The following is a 25414-nucleotide window of genomic DNA, read 5'->3' as shown; positions in this document are numbered from 1 at the left end:
AAAGTTGTGCTGCCCTGGTCTACATTGACTAGTAGTGGATCTCCAAGCTTTCAGGCACGAGTCTTTCCCAGCCCTACCTGGAGATGCTGCCAGAGATTGAACCTGGGACCTTCTGCATGTAAAACAGGTGCTCTGCCACTGAGCTATAGCCCCATCCCGAAATGATCCAAGGAGCAACGTCATTACTTTTGTGAGTCCTAGGAGTCTTTCGGCTTATTTTCTTCTCAACAAACAGCACCATGCCCACATGAAAAGCTGCTCTGGAAACTCAAAGAAGCTTCAGAAAGAGTCTGTGATATGACATGGGTAGGCCTAGCTTTTTGTAGAAAAGACATCAAACATTCCACTGGGCTAGCTCAAGACCTTTCCATGAGCCAAAGCAGCTCTTTGGATCTCAGCCATCGTCTCCCCTCACTCTCTGTCAAAAAGCCTGGAGGAAAGGAAGAAGCCTTCTGTCTCAAACACTCATCTTAAAATAGTCTGCTTTGGGGATAGACCCAGTGCACATGCTCCTCTCCAACAGGAGCAACGTTCTCCTGCCAACATCCTCCGGGTTCTCCAAGTTTAAAAAAGAAAAACTGGCGACAAGGCTCAACCAGCTTATAGATAACAATCAGTCAGGGATGGGGGAAATCTAGGGGTAATAATAGCTCCTTTAATCATCCCTTCTTGCCAGGATGAGAGCATTCCCTGTGATATATTTGCTAAAGCTTTTCTAGGCTGGAATTCAGCACCTCACACAGAGAGGTGTCTCTTGCTACCCTGGGAACAAATTGCCTGCAGTCTAATAGATGCCAGCGTTCGTCATACATTCTCTATGACGTCTGGCCGGATTGTATGAATTCTATCCTGTTCTTCACGGTGACATCTTTCTTCTAATGCCATCTTCATCAGTCTTTCAAATGCAAGCACATGAGCCAATGATGAAGGCAGAGGCCGAGTGTAGAAATATGTAGTGATCTTGCATTTGAGCTGATCCTTGAGGTCAGGAGGAGGAGGAGGAGGAGGAGGAGGAGGAGGGAGAAATGGGTGACGGCTGAACCACAGAGTGGGTGTTAAGTTGTGTGCATACTTCATAAGTATCTAGAACAAGTGCAAACACACACTCTCTCTCATTTACTTCAATACTGACTTTTGGTGGAATACGTCCTCATCAGCCCAACAATATAAAAATAATAATAAAAAGGCGTAAAATTAAAACAGGCTAAAACCAGTAGGAGTGTGAATCCCTCCCAGGGCATTTGAAGTGTCCCCCCTCATATTTACTGACCTCCGCCCACTAAACCCATATCTCCCCTTCAAAAAGTGTATTTACTTTGCCCAAAACAATTTAAGTGAGGAGATGCTCCTCAAGCTTTCCCTGGGTCGGCACCCCTGAACATTACAACCTCCCAAGCAGAAAACACACACAGATACAATTACAAACTCAAGGCTCTCCAGCAATTCATTGTGGCTGGGAATGATAAGAGTTGTAGTCCAATGTCATCTGGAGAGCCTCAGGTTGGACACCCATGCAGTAAACCATCTCCAGGTTTGATGGATACAGATGTCTATCTTATGTTTCTTTTTAGATTGTGAGCCCTTTGGGGACAGGGATCCATCTTATTTATTTATTATTTCTCTGTGTAAACCACTCTCAGCCATTTCTGGAAGCGCGGTATAGAAATTGAATACATACATACATACATGCATGCCTTGAGGCAACTCTTAAGATATCATGTCATTGTTCTGACCAGTGATGTAGTCACAAATTGAGAAGTGCAGGCGCTCTCCATGACAGCCCCCACAGCTACACCCACCCTAACAGCCACACCCCCATGGCCACGCCCCTTGCAATGGCCACCCTCTCACTTAGATAGATGCAATAATTTGTGCAGTTCTGTTACAAGAAGATGAAGATCATGTAGACGTTAAGAGAATCTATATTATTAATTCTCCTGGGTGTGCCTTAGAATTTGCATCCCGGCACCCAACTAATTGGCTGGGCAGCGGAGGCGCCTGATTGGCTGAGGCTCACCCAAGAGGATTGGTCTCCGCGGTGGGCCCGGACACAGAGGCCAGAGGTGGCGGCGGGCCCAGCCCAGCCGCGGAGGCAAGTGGTGGCAGGCCTGGCCTGGCCGCGGAGACAAGTGGCGGTGGCCCCGGCCCCAGAGACATGTGGCAGCGGCGGGCCCAGTCCGGCCACAGAGACAGGTGGCAGCGGCAGGCCCGGCCCGGCCACGGAGACAGGTGGTGGTGGTGAGCCTGGCCCGGCCCAGCCATGGAGACAGGTGGCGGTGGCGGGCCCAGCCCGGCTGCAGAGGCCAGGTGGCGGCGGGCCCAGCTGTGGAGGCCAGGCGGTGGCGGGCCCAGCCACAGAGTTGAGGCGGGGGGAGGAGGGAGGGAGGGCAAGAGAGTGGGGTGGGAGGGAGGGGAGAACAGCCGGCCACAAAGAGCGCACAGATGCTCTGTGCAGGTCGGCTAGTGTACTAGAATAAATGACAGGGAATGCCCACTGAAATGCACTGGTTCCTTCCAAATGGCCATAGGAATGCATGGAGTTTCTGACTGGCCAAATTCAATGCATTCCATGACCATTTGGAAGGAAGCAAAGCATTTCAGTGGGCACTCCCTGTCATTCATTTTAGGATGTGTTCCACCATAGTCCACCATAGGATTTCCACCACTAGTTCACCATAGGATTTCCATGCTGACAGTCCCAGGTTCAAACCCGCTACCAGTCAGTGTAGCCAAAACTGAGCTAGCTGGACCAAGGGTCTGACTCAGTATAAGGCAACTTCCTATGTTCCTAAGACAGGAAGCATGGTACTAAACAGTTGGAATAGCAAGAGCATCACATTATTTCCATGTATTTTCTATTTCCATGTACAAAGCCAACGGCTTTGTGTCCCTGCTGAGACCCTGGAGGGGGGAAAGTACCTGCAGCAGTACACCACTGGTTCTGACACTTACCTTCTGATCTAGCTGCCTGGATACCTTTGTTGGCAAAAAGGTGGGGTATAAGTTTTAGGGCTGGCATGGGATGCTCCCCCTCCATTTTCACAGTTCCATGGACAGGCAGTGAAAATGGGACATTTCAGTGGGACTTTGGGAGGGGTGTGTGTGTGGTGGGGAGGAAATTCATTCGAAGTAGCAGCAAGAGCAAAGGGTGTGAGTAGTTCCTTCTCTCCTTTTGCCTCTGAGCTCTGCCCTCACAAAATCCAGCCTAGCCTCAATTTAAGTAGATGCCACAAAACTTTGACACATTTATGTCGTCCCATGAAAATTGTTCTGGGGAGCCAACAGCTATCTGGTCTTCCCACAGCGCCTGCCACTTGCGATACACGCAAAATTCATAGGATTTCCAACAGGCAGGCCACTTTTGTGTCAGAAATCCACCCTGCCTTGTCCAAAGCAGCGCTTGTGACGTCTCACTTCAGTGAAGGCATTCTGTTCTGTGAAGCTGGCTAGAAATGTGATTGAAGCCATGAAATTATAGTGTTTGCTACAGTTCTGCCAAGCCTTGTGTGAGACAGAATGGCAGCTTATGGTAAAATATTAAGAGTTAGGGAGGAAACCCTTCTAATTTACAGTTTTCACTTCAAACACCATCAGAGAACAAGGAAGCGTTTGAGTAATGCGCTTGCCACCTGGACACGCAATTAGTCAGAAGTGTCTGTTACCAGCCTGCACATCCAAAGAGTTGTTTTGCAAAAGGAATTAGCGGCGTCCCCCTCCTCAAATGGTACATCTGGAATCCTCCTAAAAGGGCAAATCCTCAACTGCAAGATCAGCTGTGTGAGAAGCATTTTACACCATTGGTTATGGTATAATAAAAATGCTTGGGTTTTTTAATGAGAACTTGGACAAATAGCTAAGCTACGTGGAACCCTAGGTAGAATGGAGATACAGACATTTCCAGAGGGAGGAAATGAGGAATTCCAGCCACAAGTCATGACACCAATAACTAGCAGATACTGAGATGTGCAGAAACCATCTCAACAATTGTCCAGTATTGCTTTTGAAAGGAACCCTGACCTAATAACCTATATCTCCCTCCCAAAAGTGTCTTTCCTCCACACTTCCCCAAAACCTAACAACATTTAAGTGAGGAGTTGCTCCACAAGTTTCCCCTCTGTCTGCACAGTTGCTCCTTGGGAGAAACTCTGGAAATCTCCTTCAGATTTTCAGAAAATCTCCTTCCATGCATATGTAATGCAGCAAGTAAGCATGGGAGAGCCATCAATTGCCACTGAGCATGTGATCCCACAACTGCCACCATTTACATGATGTGTGAAACCAGAACTGTCAGGTGGAGCATGTGGGTTACCCACCTCAACCCAGTATTGTCAAGACAACTACTTCAAAGGTTGGTTACACTTGTCGGGCTGGGGTGGGTAGCCCACATTCTCTGCCCAACATTCACCGGTTTCCCACATCATGAAGAGGATGGAGGTAGGGGGAGTGTGTACCCAGCAGCGACTGACTGATCCCCAGCACTTCCTCGCCATATCACACATGAAGCTTTCTCCTTGAGGAACCTGGGAGAACCCCAACATCCACTTTCAGATTTCTGACTGGAGTCATTTGGGTCCCAAACGTACACTCTACAGCTTTGGAGATGAAGTGTCCCCACTCCACCCAAAACAAAAACAAGAAACCATTTGCTTTCTTGGTGTGCAATAGCTGCATGTTCTTGAAGAATAAACATGCAATACAATATCTGCCCAGAATTAGCCTTTCAAACGTTGTGATATGGAGTCCATCCATTGGAGGGCCCATAGCTCAGAGGCAGGAGATGTGCTTTCCTTGGAGGAGACTCCAGGATGAGTTCCCAGCATCCCTGGTTAAAAGGGGGCTCCAACTAAGAAAGGCACCTCTGCCAGAGTCCTTGGAGAGCTGTTGCCAGAGAGTGAGGACAATACTGGATTAGTAGTCTGAGGGCCAAACTAGATGTGATCTTTGATTGTCACTCCCAATCTCCATTTCTTTTTCAAAAGGCAGCTGTGGGGCTCCTGATTTGGACTGAGAGTACAGCATGGACAACAGTGGAAATAAAGAAGCACCCTGCTGGCAAAGGAAATTCCCGCATTCCGGGAGAGGGGCTGGTAGGGCTGTACTCTAATGCCGGCCATGTTTTCTGTGTCAACGTGCTGATGCCCATGCAAGGGGTGTGGCCGGACTGAAACCTAGAAGTGCTGCCGGTCACTCTCCCCAGCAGGGGGGTGGGTGGGCAGGTGGCAGCAGTGCTCCTATTGCTGGTAGGGACTGCCATCAATCTTTCAATGCCCCTGGGGGTAGAGGGAATTTCCATCAATCTCCCCTTCCCTCTGAAGCCATGACCCCCGAAAATGTGGCCTTCCCTTCAGAGGGAAGGGGACAAACACTTCCTTAGTCAGCTGCACAACTTCCCAGCTGCACAAACACTTCCTTAGTCAGGAAAATCAGCCATTTTTTTTTTTAAAAAAAAATGTTTTTAACATATCAGAAAAATCAATATCATCCCTTTCCTCCCCTTGTAATTTCTATTTTTAAAAAACCCAGCAAAGTGAAGAGGCATATCAAATCTGAAAGACAGAAAAAAGCACCCAAACTTCTTTTAATGTCAAGTTGAAATTGGAGGGTGCTCTTTAATTATCCAAGCTTGCTGGTAAAACACCACATTATAGGGGGGAAATACCCTCCAGTATGAATAACTACCAAAATTAGACTGTAATTTTAACTGAAACAGGGAGGAAATGCTGGGGCTTAATAGATTTGCAGCCAACCTTTTGATTGGCAGGTTGTCACAGTATGAAATGCCTCTGTCTGATCGTGTTGCCAACAGAAGAAAACTGGGGTTTGCTGCTTTTCTTCCTCTCTTGTCTCAAGGCTGAAGAAGGAGCCCACGACAGCCTTGATGAGCTCAAATATAATACCTCCGAACATACCCCTCAAGTTACTGTAATTGACAGGGACATCCCTGGTTTGAACCTAAGCTTTTAAGCTGTCCCTCAGTCCCTCATTATCCTTGCAATACCTCCTGATTTTTTCACCATGTGTTCCTGTTCTTCTGAACATGCTGGCAGCATCTCTTAAAGACTAAGACTCTAGGAAAGCCACCATTTCAAGTCTAGCCTCTGCACAAGGTGATCTGAAGCAAGCTACTCTTCTCTCAACTTCCACCCGCCTCATCCACAATATGGGGATACTAATAAGACTGAACCACCTTGCAGGGTTGTTCTAAGAATGACTGAGATAATATTTGTAAAGTGCCATGAACACACTTAATGGCTCTGTATGACCAGCAGGAGGTCCCTGGGAACCTGAGGCAGGGAGACCAGGCAGGGAGACCAGAGTTGCCATGCTCCCCGAAATTTCGGGTTTCACCCAGATTTTAAGCACCTTACCCAGATTGCTTAGCCCACCCAGATTTCCTTCCTTCCTTCCTTCCTTCCTTCCTTCCTTCCTTCCTTCCTTCCTTCCTTCTAAAAGCTAAGCTCTAGCCCTTGTAGAAGCGGAGTTATGGAGCAAAATGTGGTCACTATTCTGATCAAAAATTATTTTCAAGCTAAATTACATAATATGCAAGTTAGGCACCCGGATTTGGAAACCCAGAATGTGGCAACCCTACCAGTCTGCCTACTGCTGGGCTCAGCAGATTCTACCCTTCTTGCAGTTCCAAACCCAATATCTGTAACTGACTTCAAATCTAGGTTACAGATGTTGGGTTCAGAACTGCAGGTAGGATAGGATGTGCTTATACTGCCAGTTTCACACAACAGGCCCAATGTCAATATGGCCATCCTAACACAGGAAACAGGGCTCAGATATGTGCTCCAGGAACTGGAAGTTCAGCCAAGGCACTGCTTCACTGTGACATGAGAAGTCGCCCAGAGAGAGTTTTTCCAGTCCTAGACAAGCAGCAATTTGGAAAAGAATATTTGCCAATGCATTAATTATAATTGGGGATAATATTTTGGAGAATTATTCTATCCATTCTATTAAATGCATTGGCGAATATTCTTTTCCAAGTCATGACTGCTGGGTCTCAAGTTGTTTAAAGCTTGACTTATCACCTATTCATGAGACAGACAGGGCACAACTACAGGTCTGCTTTTAAACAAGATGCCTCCCTGCCTCTCTAATCAGGATGTACATAATATAAATGCTGCTTCTTAGTAAAATCTTAAGGGGAAAAATTGATTCTAAGAATAAAATAAGGAAAAACAACGAAATACATCTATATTTATATATTCACTGCTCATTCAACCCCCTATTGCTAGATTTCAACAATGTTATTTTGCATTTAGACTTTGTTATTTTAGGATTTTTAAAAATGGGTTTGCAAGGGAAGACAGTTGCTAGGTTTACAAACCCAGGGAATTAAAAATGTAATTTTTTGCCCTATCTTGCAGAATTCAAAGTGCCTAACACCCTGATCCAAGGAGTATTTAGTTGGAATAAAGCCTTAACTAAAAATTAGGGCGGTGCATCACATCAAACTGATTATAAGGTCTGAGACAATGCAAGCCCTATTGGAGCATTTTTCACCAGAAATGATTCTGATGGAACATGCTTCCAGTATTGGTGCACTATTTGATATTATACTGCATCTTACTGGTTTGGAATTATTGAACAGGATCTGAGAGTGCGTTTGGTGCTTACCTGTATTGAAGAGCTGGCTTCTCTGAAGAAATAGGTTGTCTTCTGGGCAGCGATAGTGGTGGTATTTCAAATCACCACCTTTCCTTGCCTGGTCTCACTCTATAATGTACCAGGGAAAGAAGCAACATTATGACGTTGCCTCCGTTTCCAGGTGCATTGCTTGGCAAAAAACACCCAGGCCCTGTAACGATAGGACATGGCAATTTCCCCCAAGCAATGCACCAGGGGAAAGATGCAACAATGCTTCCTTTCCTGGTGCATTATAGGGCAAGAATAGGAAAGGAAAGGTGGCAATTTGAAACGCTGCCACAGCTGCCCAGAAGGCAGCCTAATTCTTCAGAGGTATGGCCCCACCCTGCAGCCCGATGAATCAGCATGATGCAGTTCTGGCCACCCCGGGGATGGAGTGCCCAGTTTGCTCATTACTGGGATCCGGACGATACTGACAGACAGGCACAGCCCTCATAAAAATCACATTGCTACAAGTTTATATAGCTCATATAGTTCGCATTTTCATCAGTACAAAAAACAGGCTGCAACCCTGCTTCTCCCCATCCTGAGTACTTGGAAAAACCAATTGTAGAGTGGATCCTCATAGAAATCAAGGAAACCCCTTTCTTCTTCCTCTGCCCAAGGTGAGCCTAAGGGCTGTCCTTCATGTTGGATCATCCACAGTACACTACACCTCAGGCACCTGATGCACACACTGCTCTCAGCCAAAGCCATGGACAGAGCCATAGTTGGGATCTGTAGAGAAAATGAGCTACCAAATAGTGATGGGGAGGCACAAGAGGGCCTGTGACATCTAGCACACCACCTCACCGGCGACTACTCTTCCTCAACTGTTCACTGGTCCCGGAATTTAAAAATACTTAACAATACTCAACTTGAGCTGCTTCATGCCATGGTAATATTCAATCTGCTGCTCCACACAGACACAGAGAACAGTTAAAAATGCCTTGGAGTCACTTCACTGCCAGAGTAATGAACTAAATAGCTTTGAAATTGTTATTGTCTATCGTTCAGAGAAGCATCAGATAATACACAGTGCTATTAGATACCTAGGCAGACAAAATAATATTCTATTAAAACCATGATATAGAACAGAGTGTTTCAGGAGACATATATGCAGGGATTGTTTATTTGTTGAAAATGTAAATAATGTTTGCACAATCTCCATGCTAAAATATGCTATAAAACTTGAGAGATATGTATTTATAAAAGCAGTGGGTTATTCATTTCAATCTGGTCCCTCAGTAATGCTCTGTTCAAGGCTGTGCCAAATATTCCCTGCTTTTGATATTCACTTTGAAAATAGCACATTTGAACAGCCAAACAGCAGCAACAACAACAACAATACTGAAGAGTGGGAGAAAGGCTTTACCTTTATGTCCACCCAGCTTCTCTCTTAGTGGTTCCACCAATATAGCTTTGTGGTATATTTATTTAAAATATTTATACCCTACCCCTCTAGTACACTACTGCTCGGGGCAGTTCACAGCAACAAAGTAGATACAACGTAAAATAAAACGAAAACAATTAACCACATTAAGTAAAAAAAAAGTTAAAAGTCCAGGCTAAAACCACCATCAGGATTAAAAGTTATTTTAAAGCTAAAAATTGAGAATTATAAAAACTAAAAAACCTACCAGATATAACCAAAGATGGAGCATTAAAAGGCCTCTTTTAAAAGATATGTTTTTAGTTGTTGTTTTTAAAAACACTGAGGGAGGGAGCATGGTGAAGCTCTTCAGGGAGGGCGTTCCAAAGCCGAGGGGACACAACCGAAAAGTCCCTGTCTCTAGTCCCTGCCAACCGGATCTCTGTTCGTGGTGGGGCCATGATCAGGGCCTGAGATGATGAGTGGAAGGCCCTGGTAAGTTGATATGGGCGAATGCGGTCCGACAGGTACCCCGGCCCCAAGCTGTGTAGAGCTTTAAAGGTCCAGACCGGCACCTTGAAAGGTCAAGACCAGTGCTAGCCTGGAAGTGGACTGGTAACCAAAGAAGATGTCGCATAATATAATAATACCACATTATCTATTGTAGGCATTCCCAAACTCGGGTGCCCAGATATTTTTGGACTGCAACTCCCATCAGTACCAGCTTAGAAAAACTCCTAATACAATAAAATTATGAAAAAGAGTTCCAACTCTACACAATGGGCTAGTTCACATGATTAAAATTCAGGCAGGGGGAACACCCAGCCAGGGTAGGAAAGCCAGGCAGGCGTGCTCTCAGTTGGCAGATGTGTAAACTCCAAGATCAAGGTAGGAGGAGGGGAGAGTGACTGTGTGGGAGGTGGGTAGGATGGTTTTCCCTCCACCCTCAGTAAAATGCTGGGGGGGAAATCTGGATAGGGTGCACCCATCTGACCCAGCTCCTACCTCCCACGTGGTCACTCTCCCCTCCTTCTACCTTGATCTTGGAGTTTACATGACTTCCAATCAGGAGCACACCCAGCTCTCCTCTCCTGGGTGGGTGTTCCTCCTCCCTGGATTTCAACTGTGTGATGTAGCCTAGTGTCTAAAGCACAGAAGCTAGACTTGCCTCCATCCCTTTCTAGCAGCCCATGAACCTTCCTAAATACAAAATAAGGTGTTGGCCAGCCTTCTAAGACAGGGCTTCTCCATCTTTGATCCCCAGATGTTTCTGGATTATAACTTCCATCATCCGCTGCCACAACCGGGCACAATGTGCCTTTGCTTTTGATATTCATTTATTTCAATTTATATACCGTGTTTCATTAAAATAATTTCAAAGTGGTTTACAATATAATTAAAACACAAAAGGTACAGGTGAGCTCAAAAATTAAAATACATAATACAAAAGTACAGATAATATAAATATAAAAATAATCTCTCTATAAAAATTTAATAACCCATAAAATAATTATAATACATAACACAAAGCAGCAGCAGTTAAAAAGAAACCAAAACAATACTCTAAAATGAATCATTACTTTGTCTTCAAAAGCCTGGGTCAAGAACCATGTCTTTACTTTCATCCCTGAAAAACTGTCATGGAGATGGAGAAGTGGATTTCAGCCGGGAGAGCATTCCAAAGCCTGGATGTCACTTAGGAAAACCCATAATAATACAATGAACTCGTGAAAAAGTTCCAGTTCTGCACAGTGTCTAAAGCACAGAAGCTAGACTTGCCTCAGTCCCTCTCCAGCAGCCTATGTACCTTCCTAAAGGACAAACATGAACTTCCCTAAAGAACAAAAAACAAGGTCTTGGCCAGCCTTCTAAGACAAACCTTCTCTAGCTTGGGTCCTCAGATCTTGTGGGGCCACAGGAGAGTTGGTCTTGTGGTAGCAAACATGACTTGTCCCCTTAGCTAAGCAGGTTCCACCCTGGTTGCATTTGAATGGGAGACCACATGTGAGCACTGTAAGATATTCCCCTCAGGGTATGGAGCTGCTCTGGGAAGAGCAGAAGGTTTCAAGTTCCCTCTTCTCCAAGACAGGGCTGAGAGAGATTCCTGCCTGCAACCTTGGAGAAGCCGCTGCCAATCTGTGTAGACAATACTGAGCTAGTTAGACCAATGGTCTGACTCAGTATATGGCAGCTTCCTATGTTCCTATATTCCTATGTCCCACCCCCTGCTACAACAGCCAAAGGATTGTGGCTGGAGATGATGAGAGTTGACATCCTACATCATTTGGGGGACTAAATTGGAGAACTTCTGTTTCAAAAATCAGGTGACAAGGTGGGCTTCCCAAGATGGGAAGTTCTGGAAACTGGGCCTTTTCTACAGTGGCACCCTTAATTGTACATACAGCAAGGCCTCATCTGAGGACAGCAAAGCAGAAGTGGGAACTGTAGGGGAAGAATGGCAGTCCAATCCCCAAATAACAGAGCAAAACCAGTTTGGTGAGAAAGCAGCCAAGCAAGAGGTCTTGAGACAGTTCTTTAGTACTGACGAACTACAAGGATCTATTTAAAGAAAGGGTTACAAATGAATATGAAAAGGCCTGCAGCTTAATTTCTGCTGTAGCTCATGGCTGAAGAGAGAGACCAAAACAAAAGGCCATCTCTGGAGAGACAAACTGGAGACTAAGACTGGAAGAACAGAGAGGGGAGGAGTCCAGCACTTACTTACTTACTTACTTACTTACTTACTTACTTACTTATTCTTTCTTTCTTTCTTTCTTTCTTTCTTTCTTTCTTTCTTTCTTTCTTTCTTTCTTTCTTTCTTTATACCACCCTTACGAAATGGCTCAGGGCGGTTTACAATTAAAAACAGAAACCATTAAAACCAATAACAATTAAACAACCCATGATCCTTAAAAACCCCAGTGGTCACTATGAGACACTGCAGTCAAGAACTGATGCTGCCAGGGTCCTAGCTCCAACAGGAATTGGTGGGAGGGGAAAATGTATGTCCTAGTTGTACCTTCCTAGTCTTGCCCAGGCTGCCAGCTTGCTTGCTCCTCCATCTCCCAGCATGCCTTTCTGCCTACTCCTCACTCCTGCCCCACCCCTTCAGATAGACTGCTCAGCTCAGATCCTAGCCTGCATTTGCCTCTGTCTGTGAGTTGACCCCCTTGTGGATTTGCCCCAGCACTCCTGTCAGTTGTGATTCAAATTCTGTTGGTAACACTTACTTCAACTCCCATTCACCTGAATGGGAAAATGGGGACACGTTGGCCGATATGGGACTGCTTACTGCTGAGCACTGGCTTGTCTGTATGAAGCCAGAGAGCAACAGATAACATTCTGTTCATCCTTAGCTTCTCCAAAATCTGCTCAGACCTTTCTCAAAGCATCAGTTCCCTTATGAGGAACTGTGAAGGGACATTTTTCTGATGTCCCTTCACATGCCCTTACGTTCCTGACACTCTGGAATAGTCTTCAGAGGCCAGAGCTCTCTATTGGCAGAGATCTGCTCTTACCATCTCCAAACACATTAAGAAGAAGCCAAAACAGGGGGAGGGGAGCAAACCAGCCAGGGTTGCAATGAACACTGAGTGCATCATGACAAGTGGCAAATAATCACATGTATCGTACCTCCTTTGTTTAAGATTCCCTCTGCCCCTCCTCCTCCTCTCCCCCATTCCAAAAACAAAGCTATCATTAAAAGAAACCCCAGTTTTTCTTACACATCTGGCAAAAATATGCAACTGGGGGTGGGGTGGGGAATTACAAAAAATAAATAAAATGTACACAGCCACTAAGAGGGCATGCTGCTTCCAGATATCTCCTGGGGAATCTGAGCTTTATTAACTAAAGGTTTAAAAAAATCAGTGTTTGTCCTACTGAGTAATCTCCTTACCATTCCTTCCTTCCTCCTCCTCCTCCCCCAAAGAAAAACATGCTGGGCCCTTTAGCTTTCTTGACTTGACTTTCCCAATTACAAGATCCAGAGTGTCACATAGTGGATTACTGTTCAAAATCAGAGCACTGTGATTACTGTTCAAAATTGGAGCCCCCGCACCCCACCGTCCTTGTCTTCCAACTTGTCCAGTGTTACTTAAATGGAATTATCCACCCCAATCCAAAGACTGAATCTGCCTAGCCCACTTATCTCAAGATTCTGTATGTCACCTAACAGATTATCCTTTTTAATCCATACATTGAATCTACATAACATATGTCTTTAATTCATGGGCTCTGATGAGCTATAGTATCACTGAATGGATTATTTCTCTTAATCCATTATTGGCAGCCCTAAGAGTGTGCTCTGAAGAGAACCCCCTGCCCCATCTTGGTGACACACACATATGGGGCTTTCCTTGTCAGCAAACAGAGGCCTGTCATATGTCAGACACAGTTTGATTTAAGTACCTGTTACTGATGTCCTCTGTGCTCTATGACACTGAGCTAGGTCTTTCAAAGAAATGTCTCTTTCAGGCCAGTCGGATTTAATGAACTAAGCTTAGGCATGTGGGGACCACAGTTTCTGATTTCACTTGTTTGTGTTCCCTTAAATCTGGAGTTACTACGGTGACATTATTCAAATAAAAAACTGGGTGAGAATGAGGGTATGCTTTGCCCTACCGACATGAAGCCAGCGAGATTGTGGCTTCCTGGGAACTCAAAGCGTAGGTAGACCTCAGGCCAAACTAGTTGTTGCATAGGGAATCTCTGATAGGATCTCTTGACTGAAAAAGCAAAAAACCCTTAATGAGGCAATTCTCACGACCGCGGGAAAGCGGGCGAAGGGAGCCAAGCCGGCTTTCCCGCAGTTGTGTGCTGCCACAGGAACTGTGTGGCTCCCGGCAGCAAACCACAGTAAGTACCCGCCCTTGAAACGAGGTGAGTGGTGTGAGTGCTCCGCTAACCCCCTTTTGGGGATTGTGAGTTGCCACGGTGCTGCTCCACACTGTGGCGACTCACAAGGAGACCCCTGCCTAGGGGGCTCCAACAAGCCCCCCAGCCTCAGGGGTCTCCCTAGGATGCCCCGCGCATTCGCTTACCAGCTCCGTGATAAAGCCAGTAATCAGGTGGGCAGCTGATACCACTCTCCCCGCAGATGCCCTGCAGGCTCTACACACGGATCGCGTGTAGAGCCTCAGTGTGTGTGTGGTTTGAGTCAGATCAGGACAGTGGCACAGTGAGAAAGGGTCAACTCCTTCCCCTGCACTGCTTTCCCCCGCAGCTGAAATTAGCTCCACTGGGGCTGAGGGAGAGACAGGCATCTGCACAGTGGTTCTGAAGTGCCTTGCAAGATCAAAGTAATGTCCACGTGGTCCAGGATTCACAGCAATCTGCCGGCAAAAGTGCTGTGCCAGAAATTGGCCAGTGGTGCACTGGTGAACCGCAGTTTCCCTTCTGCCCACTTCTGCACTAGCCTACCTTTCTCCAAGGCAGGTAAAAGTTACAAAGTCAAAATAATGCAAGTTGAAAACTATTAAGGCTGTGTTGAATTTTCACAATTGACTATATTCTGGCAGAAAGAGAGGGTTTGGGGGGGCAGAATGTTCCAGGAACTCCATCTCTTTCTCTCTTTGAGCCTTTTGCAGCATAAAAAACAGATCCCCTGATGCCATTTTTAAAAGTTGATTTGTTCTTCTTCTTAGGATTTGTTCTTCTTCTTAGGAACAGCAGTGAGTGATTAGCAACACAAATTCATCATAATTCCAAGGAAGAGGACCCATTTGGGGGAAAAGAAACAGTGCCCAAAGAGCAGTTCATCAGGGCTGTGAAGAGGATCGCTTTTGAGCACCACAGACTGGGTGACTGTAATCAAAGAGGTAAACATTGCCTGAAAGTATTTCTGCCCCCTTTAAGTCCCCCTCCCAAATCACAAAAGGGGAACACTTTTTGCTGGGGCTAAAACTATTGGCACAGCGGGAAAATGACTTGAATAGCAAGCCAGAGGTTGCCGGTTTGAATCCCTGCTGGTATGTTTCCCAGAGTATGGGAAACACCAATATCGGGCAGCAACGATATAGGAAGGTGCTGAAAGGCATCATCTCATACTGCGCGGGAGATAGCAATGGTAAACCCCTCCTGCATTCTACCAAAGACCACCAGGTCACCAGGAGTTGACACCGACTTGACAGCACACTTTACTTTAAAACTATTCACAGAAATCATATACACCCCACATTTCAACATGAGAAATCAGGGGTGGCTCCATGAATTGTGGCATCCGAGGCAAAATGCAAAATGCTGCCTTGCCTCATATTCCTGGTGGGGTCCAGCCCCCTTTAAAAATTGACCCTTGCAAGCTTTGGAAGTGGCACACTGGACAGGGAGAAGGAAAGATTGCCAGCAACCTCCTCTTCTCTCCTTGTGCTTCCTGCAAGCTTTGCAAGTAATGGAGGAGAGGAATTCCTTGCAAAGTTCTCAAAAGTAAAATCTGTACCAAAGAGGTGGCATTTACCACCCTGCTGGTGCCCTAATAATCTGCTGCCTGAGGGGACTGCCTCATCTCGCCTCATGAAAGGGCCGTCTATGAGAAAAACACCATACAAGGAGTTCTGGTAAGCGCTAATCTGCCTACTTTCCATTCACTATAATCTTCACTGATAACCACCATCTTCACAACTTAGCCACTTGTGCCTCAAACATTCATGCGTCCACCAACCTGAACTGGGGTGTATGACATCATCACAAAAGACGCTGTTGAGGTGGGTGGCATTTGGGTCTGATTCTGTTGTGTGTGTTAAGTCTATTTCCAGATGTTTTTCACCATTAAGGTTACCAAGGCTTGTTAACGTCACTTTTATCTTCGCTGCTACTATTTGTTTGTTATTTAAGTCCCTGTAACGCTTAGGCTTTCTTCTCCTGGTAGCGTGACTTTGCAGTCGTGGGGATGGTTGTTGACAGCAATCACTCAGAGGTGTTTCAAGCAAACAAAGCATAAAATGATATTAAAGATGCGTTCTGGGGTTTGTGTACACTACTATTAAGTAGGGCTGTTAACTTGCTTGGTTACAGTATTGAGGTTGTTTCTTTTTACAGAGCATGATTGCATTTCACTCAGTACTTAACACTTTGACCCAGTTCCTTCCTAGAACTGTCCTTTTTACCCAATCACAGACTGTCATTCACCCAGTCTTTGTCACAGACAGCCTTATTCCCAATCTTTTTCACTTTATAAGTGACTTTATCACTTATTCCCAATCTTTTAATCCTTTGAGTCTAAAGCATCTCCTTCTGAGACTGCTTTTCACCAGACTCAAAAATCCACTCCTCTTCTCTCCATCACAAGGTGTCCCTATGTGTCCCTAAAGCTGTATCAAATTTGGTCCAAATTGGTTAGGTGGTTCACAAGTTAGCCCACTTGTGCCTCAAATCTTCATGCATCTACCATCTTGGATTGGAGTAGATGACATCATCACAAACTACGCCATTGAGGTGTTCCTATGTGTCCCTACAACTGTACCAAATTTGGTCCATAATGGATCTAGGCATTGCAAAATTGATAAGAACACACAAACACAAACATCTGCATGGTCTCATAGACTTATTTTACTCACGGAAAGCAAGCTAAAAATACAGCAATCAAAATAGTACTGATCACCAATTAAGGCCAATCTCAGGTAGCTCCAAAATTATTTTGAAAAAAAATGCTCAAATTGGGGAGTTTCACAACTGCGATGACACCACTGAAAAGGGGTTGCCATTGAAATATGGTGACATGGGATATTAATGCACTTGCATTGACACCTTCTGCTAAAGAAAGACTACCTCTAAGCCGGGAGCAGTGTTTTCCTGACACTGCAACTCCTGTTCTACAGGAATGTAGAACACTGGCAGATCTCCACCTGGCAAAGGGGGCACAGCACAACAGCATGATAGGTTTATATGCCCATTATTGCTGGCACGGCCTGGAACAGCTTCATTGATTTTCCAGTGATGGGAAAGAAAAAGTGAGACAATGATTTCTGGAGAGGCATCAGACATGTAGATACAGCCAGGGGGAATACATAAGGCACATCAAGTAAGTTTGATACCTTGTCAGACTGAAATAGCAAGAGTTCATTCATAAATTTAGAATACATTCTTGAATATGAATTCTTAGTTTATGGATCTGTGGAATTCATCACATGCAATGTTTACAGTGATCTTTCCATTCACCTGTTTTACACAGATATCCAGAGGCAGGTTAGTACAGATGACAGATACATTTGCTATAACCATCATAAGCGTTTTGCTGCCTTATAAATGATTGAAGGTGCAATTCAATGCACATTTTCCTGGCTGCATTCAACGCAGCAAGATTTACATCTGAGTAAACATACAGCAAGATTTACAGCTGAGTAAATACACAGAGCACTGGGCTACATAATGCTTATCACCATGGCAGCAAAAAGAAAAAAGAAAGAAATATTTGTAATATATTTCAATAACTGTTTTAATTTTCTAATTGCTGTAAAAGATTAGTCAATGGTAAAGACAAAAATCCGGGCAATAACTCTGCAGAAGTGAGAGCCCATTCCCACAACAATCTTTCCCCATTCCAACCAGGGTATTCTTTTGCAAATGTATTCATACCAACCAGTGTGCTATACGCCAACAACTTTGGGAACGGAAACAAATGCTGGAATTCTGCTCCAGAAAATCTTGGCAGCATCCACACGACATATTTTCACAGGAATCATCACAGAAACAAGAGAACCACGCTAGAAACGGAAAGCATGCCGTTTCTATCCGTAAGCCCAATAAGGTTCTTCACCTCATGGTCCGAGCTACCTAAGTCTGTATTTGCACGTATGATGTGTAAAGATTGATACTGCTGATGGCTGGCCCAGAATTGTACCCTCTCCCACTAACTGGGCAATGAAGACACTTTTAAAAGTAGGGGCTCTTTTACATTTAACAGCGGGGAGTACAACTGCTCCTAACCAACCCCAGCACAGCCTCTTTTCAGTGACTGTTGCTGGTGGCTATCCACTGGGAGGAACTACATTTCCCAGATGCCCTTGTGCATCCTCTCAACTTCCCTTTTGCTGCCTCCCAACATCTCCCCTTGCCCTCCCAGGATTCCCTTCACTTACTCCTGGCCAGCATCAGGTGTCTTTACTTCCAGTAAAAAGCCCTTCCATGGGAACTGGAAACAGAAAGTACAGGAGGCCCTCTGTTTATGGGGGTTCCATTCCTGCCTTTTTCTGAGGATAACGAAACTGAGAATAAAGAGAACATAACCCTATGGGGATTTGTGGGGTTAGGTTCCTAAACACACTGAAGTGTGCTGAAAATCACAAGAAAAGGCAGGGAGGAGCAGAAATAAGCAAGGCACTTTGCTCTCAGCTCTCCAGCAATGCCCCCCAAACTCTGATTTTTGTTCTTTTTTGAGCGGGGTTTTTTTTTTTAAAAAAATTGTTGTTTTAAGAAAAGAGGCTTAGCATTACAAAATGGCGCCAGAACTGCAGAGAGGTGGGGGGGGAAACCCCTATTTTCACCCCACAATTTTTTTAAAAAATGTATCTATCTATGTAAACCGCTTTGGGGACTTTTGTTGAAAAGCGGTATATAAATATTTGTCGTATTTGTCTCTATGACCCAACCATGGATACATGAAAGCGTAGGTGCCGGGACCATGGATAATGGGGTTACCTGTGGATAATGAGGGCTACCTGTACTGCAGAGGGAGGGCCATGGGGGAAGCACCCTCCTCTCTTGGCACTGGAGGTTGCTACAAATTCATTGGAATATGACCTTCAAATGCACAGCCCCACTATATACATACATGCAATAGACAACCGATTTAAAGGCACAGATCTGCTTGTGTGGCCAACTGTTAATATTCTAGAATGAAAGAAAACTGAACCACGACTATGTCACAGAAAGCCTGTGGAGTGCCATAGATATCCCTGCTTCTCTAAGCAACTCTGCACTCATAATTTGAAAACCAAAAACCAAAAGAGCAGTTGGGGAACCAGATGCAAGACTGGTGTGTGAGTGTCGTCGTTTGACATGTTGCTGGTTGCTTTCTCTACAATTTACATTTTCAGTGCTAGTTTTGTATTGCCCTCTGCCCACCAGGGAGATAAAATTGAGAAAGGGTTCCCCTTGTCACTGCCACTTCTATAGCGACAAGCTTCTCCTGCTTCGCTGTACAGGGGGCTTTCCAGATTAGACCCTGCAACAGGGTCATGGTGGATCTCGGAAGTGTGCACTTCCTGCGTTGTGACACTGCAGTCCCTATGCAGACAGCAGTATGCCGTTCACATTTCCAATGCCATGTTTCAAATATAATTGCTGTGATATAGGGCTAGGATGTCATATATCTGGCGTAAGAAAGCTGCTGTTTTTTCAGGTTATTAGTTTCCGCGAGACTGCTCCCCCTGCTGTTTACGTTTTGAATGCAACTTGCCTGAACTGAGGCATTTTGCTGCTGTTGAGTAGCTTGGCTGGAAAGTGCCCAGGTGGGGAGGAAGTGTCTCAGCTTCAGTACTGCTACCTGGAGACTTGCTCACAGGTCTTTCCGCTTATGCAAGAAGTTGTACATCCACATGGAATGCTTTGTTTCTCTGACCAGCATGTGCAAGAGTTGCATGTCCAATCGTCCTGATCCCACCCGCAACCCCCGCCCAGCAAACAGATATTAAATCCAGGAGACCATGATATGAGGAGGGTCTGGCATATTTATCTGCAACAGCAGAATTATAATATGCACATTGGAAATCAAAACAAGTGAAAGCCTGGATCACTTTCTGAGGTTGGGGATAATGTGGCATTTTGGCTGGGGATTATGGGAGTTGTAGTTCAACAACATCTGGGAACTCAAGGCTGGGAATCCCTGTTCTAGGCAAATCTCAGCCATAGCTGTAATCCAGAGATCTCAATGCTTGTTGTTGAGTTCCAGCAACACTATTGTGGCCAAGAGGAACAGTTTCATCATTAGCTCATGGACAGAGCGACCGTTTTCTGGAAGCTGTTGTGACTGGCGCAAACCTTCCCTATCTAGGAACAAGGCACTGTAGGGACCACAGACACCTGCTAATACTATCAATCATTCTTTGGGACGACCTTATTGTACCGGAAAAGAGCTGTTTCAGCAACCCCTGGCCAGTTTCTGGGTTGGTCCCCAGTTAAGGCGATATTTTGTTAGGGATGGGAATGCTAATTTTTTGTTTGTTTGTTTTTTATCTCTAATAAATAATATTTTTTTAATCTCAACCTGCAGTTGAAATGATGAACTATTCCCCCCATAGGATGGGGGGGGGGAATAGTAGTAATAGTAGTTGCAGTTTTAGAACCACCACTTGCAGGAGCATTAGCATCAGTAGTATTTATATTCATATTTATCATTATACACTAGGAACACAGAACATAGGAAGCCGCCTTATACCAAGTCAGACCATTGGTCAATCTAGCTCAATATTGTCTACACAGAGTGGCTCTCCCAGATTGCATGCGGGAGTCTCTCTCAGCCCTATCTTGGAGATGCTAGAGAAGTGTTCTACATGCAAGCAGGCAGATGCTGTTCCCAGAATGGGCCCATCCTCTATGCAGAATATCTTACAGTGCTCACACATGCAGTCTCCCATTTAAATGCAAACCAGGGTAAATCCTGCTTGGCAAAGGGGACAATTCATGCTTGCTACCACAGGAAAACCACCTTAAGTGGTGCAGTGGGAAAATGCTTGACTAACAAGCAGAAGGTTGCTGGTTCGAATCCCCACTGCTATGTCTCCCAGACTATATTGGGCAGCAGTGATAGAGGAAGATGCTGAAAAGTATCATCTCATACTGCACAGGAGATGACAATGGTAAACCCCTCCTGTATTCTACCAAAGAAAACCACAGGGCTCTGAGGCCACCAGGAGTCAGAATCGACTTGACGGCACACTTTACTTTACTTTACTTTGCCACAAGATGAGCTCTCCTCCCCAGACCATTGTGACAGCAAACATAGCAGTTGCAAAGCCATATATAGTGCTATTGCTAATTATATGCACAAAACCACTGATTTTAGAAAAATTCTTGGAAAGATGCTGGTGAAATTATATAATTGTAAATGATAAAACAAAACACAACCTCAGCTCTGAAGTGGGAGATGTCAAAGGGGCCACAGGGTGCAAGGCACCCCCAAGTTCTAGCAAAGAGAGTGATCTCATTTTCCCCCAGACTCTGTCCCTATCTTTCTGCCTCAGTCTTCTAACAACCTGGAGGTAGATTAGGAGACAGATGTGGGAGCAAGTGTGGGTCTATTTATTGGGAGGGGCAATATGTCCACACACAAGACTTTTGAACTCTAGCACAGTGCGCGTTCCAGGAGAAAGAAATAGCAAAACCCGAGGTGTCTGGTGCCTATTTTTCCAAAACCACTGCTGCCAAAACTAATATATCAAGGAATTAATTAAAACTTTAGAGCGGGAACGCTCTTAATAACCTCATATTCATGGCTAAAGAATGATGCTTGCCTTCTTTCCCGGACATGTGCGAGTGCACGCAAACACCACACACACCTTCCATGTTGTTTCAACAAATACAGCTGCAATGAGGCTTGACCTTTTGTTTGTTGGCAGTGGCAAGGCTGCCACATACCAGGGCCCCAAAGAGTTAACCCGGCTGCTTCCCCCTCTGCAAAAAGAAACCACGGGACAAACGCACGCACACACCTGCCACAAAGTCAGTGTTCTGTCATCCTCGCCCTTCTTGTCCTTTACAAACCATGAACAATAGTTTCAACTGCCATGCCAATCACTTTGAAATTACAAAAAAAAAAAAAACAACACACACACACACAAAACAAACCACCAGTTATAAACACCAGTGTGTTTTTTAACCTTTAAATACCAGTATGTCAAATATCCCAGGTTCAAAATATTTGGGTTGTGAGAAGCTCCAATGGCTTATTAGGATCCAGATCACTTCAACCTCCAAAGCAAAGTTCTGTCAGGGTGTCAGGGTGGTGGTGCTGGTGGTTAGCTTGGGACTGAAGTGCAGCAAACCAGGCCAAGCCCTTTGGTCTCCCCGCCCCTAAAACTACGTACCATGACTAGGAGAAAAGCCTCTATACTTCCTCTTTGCTCCTTGCCATAAGGGAGCAAGAAGGGGCATAGCCACCACTAGGGTGACCGGGTTCAAAGAACCCAGTTTGCCGCCCCTCAGAGGTCACGCCTTGTGGCCCCAACACCTCCCCCACGTCTGACATCAGATGCGAGCGGGGGGCTGGTTTAGCTCTCGAGTGGGGCCGCAGGGCCCCATTCAGGTGTTAAATGGTCAGTGCTGCATTCACAGCATGGCCAGGAGTGGCTCACCCTCAGGGAGAGCTACTTCTGGCTGTGCTGCGAACACAGTGCTGGACCCGATCCAGCTCCTGAAAGGGGCTATGTGGCCCCGTTCGGGAGTCAGACCACACACCCTCCGTCTGATGTCAGTTGTGGGGGCGTGGCTATCCCCCGCATCTGATGTCAGACGTAGGGGGTGGGGTGAGCGGGGCCACCACGGCGGCTGGATATGGGCTGCCGCTGGCCAGGATCCACTACGGGGAGCAAGCACTCACCTTCTGCGACTCGAAATTTAAAACGGCTTTTTAAATCCTTTCCCATGAAGTCCCAGGAATGATGTGGATGCTTCTGGGATTTTTAGTCTTTTCTGAAGCTACATCCATTGCTGCAGCCTCAGAAAAGACTACAAATCCCAGGAGCAACTGCACCATTTCCTGGACTTGAAGGGGAGAAAAAAAAAGTTTTAAAACTCAAGCACAATTCGGCACATGCAGTAGGGACATGCCAAATCGCTTTGGCACAACCCACCAAATCATTTCAGCAGGGCAGGGCGCAGGACCTTACAGCACAAGAAAAGCAGGTCCTTACCCCGCCACATTTCCTGCTGTGGCACGGTGCTGACCAGAATTCTGCATGCAGCTGCTGCGCTGCATCCAGTAGCCTGTGGGCGGCAGCCATTTGTGTGGTCAGCATGGTATTGCTGACCACGCACATGGTGGCTGCGCATGCACGATGGCTATTTGCGTCCTGCCACCGCATGCAGGCTGCTGGGTGCAGCGCAGCAGCCAGGCACAGACTTCTGAGTGGCACAGCGCCACAGCAAGATATGCAGTGGGGTGGCAGAGAAGCAGCTATGGACCTGATTTTGTCGTGCTTAAAGGCCCTGCTCCCCTCCATACCAAAACAATTTGTGTACATCCCTACCGTGAAAGCAGGGGAAGTATAGAGGCTATTTTCCTGGTCCCTATCAGTTCTGGTAAGTTTCCGGTCCCTATAAGTTCTGGTAAGTTTGTGGGGGGTGAAGCTTCAAGTGGCCAACGGATTCAGCTTGTGGGGGTGGGGGACACTCTCTTGAAGTGGGGCTGAAGAGGGCTGAGGTGAATAGGCTAGGAGACCCTTTGGAAGCTCTGAAGCAGTCCCTGGAGGGAAGCAGGACTGCTTCATGAAGGCCTACAAAACATACCCATCTATCACAACAGTTGACCACTGAGATTAAAGATTCCCTACAAAGCCATAGTTAGCGGTAATTTTTTTTTTTTACAAGTAACTCAGGTTGTATTCAAACACAGAAGACTTAACACACATAAAACAAAAGAAAAACAAATAAGCAGGTACGAGTCGATGGGTCTTTGAGGCTGTGGCTTCCCCTCTCCAGCTTCCTCCAGGCAAGGCCAAAAGCACTGATAATATATTTATTTCATGTTAGCAGCTCACAGCAGCATCCACTTTCAAGTTTAACTTGTGAAAGGGAACAAGCCAAAGAAAAGGAAGAAAAGAAAAGATTGCCCTCCAACAGAACAAGATCACAGGGACTCAGAATAGATTACCGTCTCTTCGGCAACAGACACTTGTCAGTAGCCAGCACTGGCAACATCTCTTTTATACATTTATTTCTCAAAAAAATAAATAAATCATACTCTAACACCCCAAAATGAAGGAGAGTGTGTCATTTGAAAGCTCCCTTGCAGTTGGCTCAAGAAAAGGCAGCCTCAGGGATGCCACAGAGTCATGGGGTAGGCACTTTAGAGTTTTTTTTTAAAAAAAAAATGGCGACCATCCACAGCTGCTGATAGCAACAGCAGTAACTCTGCCTGGCTTTCAACCTCCATGCCCAAGAGGCCCCAGCTGCAATGCCCCCCACATATATAGGATATATACATGGCGGGGTACAGTTATGAGCCTCATGTTTGTTTGTTTGTTTATTTATTTATTAAATATATAATAATATTTATTATTTATAATATTATTTATAATAATATAATAATATTTATAATAAATATAATAACATATTTAATATATATTAAATAATATTTAAATATTAAATATATAAATATTTGCACCCTCCTCCAAAATCACACATAGAATTAATGTGAATCAAAGGTGCTTAAATTCCTATGCAAGTAGGCCCACTTATCTCTGCTAAAACGAAATAATCTATTTCTGCCAGCATCTTTCCAGATGTTGCTACTCCTACTCCATATAGAGAGACAAACTGCAATAAGGAAAAATGTTATTCTGTATAGGTTGTTCATCAGCCAGAGACATGCATTATATATTTATGTGGGCAAGATAATGTCCAGTCATTCAGAATTTTTTCCAATTCTTCTAATCCATATTGTTTTAGACTGTGAGCCTTTGTGGGGCAGGGATCCATCTTATTTATTTATTATTTCTCTGTGCAAACTGCTTTGGAAACTTTGGTTGAAAAGTGGTATATAAATATTTGTAGTTGTAGATGTCATTTTTTAGACTGATGGCTTGCTAATAGTCCAGGATAACTGCTAGATGTTTTATCAATGGGAGCTTATGACAGGAGATGTTTTCTCGATAGCTGGGAATTTCTCACCAGCTTTTGGAATGTAATACCTGTCCAAGTTTGGAAGGTGACACTTTGCAGCTATCGGAGAGAGCAGAGAAACAGTTTGGAGATAGTTCCAAAGACTGAACTGGAGAAAAGGAGAGGGATCAGAGTTTCTAGCTGTTATTAGCTGGAAACTGGGTTGCAAAATTTGGGGGCTGCACAAGTTCATCTCTGAGAATTCAGTTCATGGTTTTCCAGCTGTGCTGCTCTGTTATCTCTCTACTTGCATATTTATAAATGAAACAAATATTACAAAGATACCTTAAATCTGCAGTGTTTACTCTTATCCAAAGGGAATTTAATAACTCCTGCTTTGGGGAAGTAAGGAGTCTAACAACACATCCTAGATAAGAGGTCTAATCCTGCACCCTGGGCTCAAGGGGGCAGAGGGTAGAGCAACTCGCACAGTGCCCAATTCTCTCTTTCACCAGCTGACTCTGGGTTTAGTGTGCCCAAATGCAGCCACGGCCCTCTGGCAAGTTGCAGCCTGTTCCTTAGGTCCTCATGCTCCTCATTCTGCTAACAGCAGTGCCAAATATGGACCCACAACAAAATGTTGCAGTATTTCCC

At 45.1% G+C, this 25414-nt stretch overlaps 1 protein-coding gene across 17 annotated transcripts in view; it reads right to left on the bottom strand.

The window, feature by feature from the left end:
• Positions 1-25414, bottom strand: part of SOX5 (SRY-box transcription factor 5) — an 876032-nt gene that overhangs the window by 276816 nt on the left and 573802 nt on the right. The window contains exon 1 of one of the 17 annotated variants that reach the window (XM_053255267.1): positions 11753-12347. The exons of 14 other annotated variants lie outside the window; for them this stretch is intronic. The gene's annotated coding sequence lies outside the window, so the exon portion shown is untranslated. Of the gene's footprint in view, positions 1-11752; positions 12348-25414 lie in introns of those variants that run through there. 2 more of the 17 variants (XM_053255268.1, XM_053255269.1) reach the window with 2 other exon arrangements.

The sequence above is a fragment of the Hemicordylus capensis genome, chromosome 5 (genome assembly GCF_027244095.1).
Source record: "Hemicordylus capensis ecotype Gifberg chromosome 5, rHemCap1.1.pri, whole genome shotgun sequence".
NCBI classification, from domain to species: Eukaryota; Metazoa; Chordata; class Lepidosauria; order Squamata; family Cordylidae; genus Hemicordylus; species Hemicordylus capensis.
This window is presented reverse-complemented; position numbering and strand designations above follow the sequence as displayed.